The following is a 2,958-nucleotide window of genomic DNA, read 5'->3' as shown; positions in this document are numbered from 1 at the left end:
TACTACCCACAAGGGGCTACACACAGAGGGGACAAACAAGGACAGACAAACGGATTAAATCGATTATATCGACCCCAGTGCGTAACTGGTACTTATTTAATCGACCCCGAAAGGATGAAAGGCAAAGTCGACCTCGGCGGAATTTGAACTCAGAACGTAGCGGGCAGACGAAATACCGCTAAGCATTTCGCCCGGTGTGCTAATGTTTCTGCCAGCTCGCCGCCATATGTGTGTGTGTGCCACACAATGGGACTGAACCGGAACCATATGGTCAGTAAAAAATCTTCTTACCATACAATATGATATACATAACACATATACTACACACTGACACACACTCACACATGCATTACATACAGGCGTAGATATGTGATAAGAAGTTTGCTTCCCACCACATGGTTCGAGTTCAGTCGCACTGCTTAACACGTTGGACAAGTGTCTTCTCCTAAAGCCGCGGGCTGACCAAAGTATTGCGAGTGGATATGGGAGAGAAAACTGAAAGAAGCTCGTTATATATATATATATATCGGACATAGCCGTATTGCAATTTCAAATTTTGATATAGAACACCTTAATTCTTATCAGCGGCCATTAACGCCTGGGGTTAAGCTGAACTTCTGTCAATCATATAAGAAACACCGTTTAAATCGTATGCTGATTTACCAAACGGTAAAAGTGTAAACAACAAATTAAAAGGGTGGCAAAATTAATAGAAGTCACAAAAGGGACGGCGGGTGCTAGCCAGCACCGTTTATGCTAAGATTAATTTAGTGCTTTAGTGGCTTTAGAGTAATTTTAACTCTTATCTTAGCATAAACTGGTACTATCTGGTACTGTTACTGTATATCTCCTGCCCAGAGATCAGTGACTGTATGTCGCTTAGAAAATATATCGTATTTGCAAGTGGAGAAAGCTTTCGTCACTAGCTTGTGGTTGACTCACATAGAGGACGGATAACATCCAGAAACCTAGGTCTGTGAGTATCACGTAAGGCTAGAGATGGGAGCAATGATCACTCTTGCAAATGCTATACGGACACAAACTGTGTGTCGATAGCCAGCTCGGAAAAATGTTTTTCCTAGGGCTAAAACAACAGTAATATCGTCCTTTATAGGACTGCCGCATTCTGTTGGCATATAGACATTACAATATGTATGTGTGTATGCATCTATGTGTGTGTGTATGTATGTGTGCGTGCGTTCGTGTGTATGTTTGTGTTTGACCCCCACCCCCACCACCACCGCTCGACAACCAGTGTTGATGTGTTTACGTCTCCATAACTTAGCGGTTCAGCAAAAGAGTTCGAAAGAATAAATAGTGGGTATAAAACCAAAAGTACTGAGGTCGAGTCATTCGACTGGAATTCTTCAAGTACCAGGGTGGCCACAGTATAATGACTGAAACAAATAAAAAATATAAGATAAAATATATATTGTGTGTGTGTTGTGTGTGTGTGTGTGTGTATGTGTGTATGTGTGTGTGTGTGCACGCGCGTGCGCGTTAAGCTGTGTCTACTTTCTCAGTTCGTGTCACTCTTATCAAACACATCAAACTCGCATTACCTGTCAAACCGCAACCATGACATTGAAACTCAAACCTATTTATGATACCACTACCACACACTCCATCCTATTTACACACCCTTCGCACACCCTTCACACACCCTTCGCACACCCTTCACACACCCTTCGCACACCATTCACACACCCTCCACACACACAAAAACACATATACACACATACACATACATTTCTCTGTTCGACCATTTCATCCGCATATCCTTCACACGCTTATACACACACACACACACACACACACGTAGTAGTAGTAGTAGTAGTAGTAGTAGTAGTTGGCACTTCGTCGCTTACGACGTCGAGGGTTCCAGTTGATCCGACTAACGGAACAGCCTGCTCGTAAAATTAACGTGCAAGTGGTTGAGCACTCCACAGCCACAGACACGTGTACCCATAACGTAGTTCTCGGGGATATTCAGCGTGACACAGTGTGACAAGGCTGACTCTTTGAATTACAGGCACAACAGAAGCAGGAAGAAAGAGTGAGAGAAAGTTGTGGTGGAAGAGTACAGCAGGGTTCGCCACCATCCCCTGCCGGAGCCTTGTGGAGCTTTAGGTGTTTTCGCTCAATAAACACTCACAACGCCCGGTCTGGGAATCGAAACCGCAATCCTATGACCGCGAGTCCGTTGCCCTAACCACTGGGCCATTGCGCCTCCACCCACACACACACACACATACGTACACACATATAAAAACACACACATACGCAAACACGCACACACACACATGCAAACACATGCATGCATGCACTTTGCATATACACACAGCATACACACACACACATGCATAGACACACGCATGCACGCACTTTGCATATACACCACTCACAGCATCTACAAACACACACACACAACACACACACACACACACGCACACTCCATCCTTTTGCGGTTCTTTCAAAAGCTCTACCCTCCCTTCAGACACTCACTCTACATATACATATTCTCTTTCTCTATCAATTTGTCCTACATACACACACACAGACGTGCTCACTTGATCACTGAGCTAAAAGAAACATGATAGAATCACGTATGTAAACTGTATACAAACCAGCTTGACTTATTACAAATACATAAAGTCACTATGACTCACTTACGCACACACGCGCGCACGTACAAACTTCGGTTCCCCCCCCACCACCACCACCACCTTCTCTCAAGAATTTGGGCGATAGGCATTTGTTTGTTTGCTTGTTAGCTTGTATTTTTTTTTTCCTAACCCAACCTTCTATTTGTCTTTTATCTTTTATTTGTTTCAATCATTAGACTGCGGCCATGCTGGGGCACAATCTTAAAAAATTTTAATCGCACTTAATTTTTTTTTTTGTTTTGTTTTGTTATAAAGCTTGGTATTTATTCAATCGGGTATCTTTTGCGGAACC

The 2,958-nt window shown here is 43.3% G+C and overlaps 1 protein-coding gene across 1 annotated transcript in view; it reads left to right on the top strand.

The window, feature by feature from the left end:
• The window catches only part of LOC106881723 (solute carrier organic anion transporter family member 74D), a 28,402-nt gene that overhangs the window by 520 nt on the left and 24,924 nt on the right, over positions 1-2,958 (top strand). The gene's annotated exons all lie outside the window — the stretch shown is intronic.

The sequence above is a fragment of the Octopus bimaculoides genome, chromosome 4, assembly GCF_001194135.2.
Source record: "Octopus bimaculoides isolate UCB-OBI-ISO-001 chromosome 4, ASM119413v2, whole genome shotgun sequence".
In the NCBI taxonomy this organism is placed as follows: Eukaryota; Metazoa; Mollusca; class Cephalopoda; order Octopoda; family Octopodidae; genus Octopus; species Octopus bimaculoides.
The sequence above is the reverse complement of the archived record's forward strand: the minus strand, read 5'-3'. Positions and strand labels throughout refer to the sequence as shown.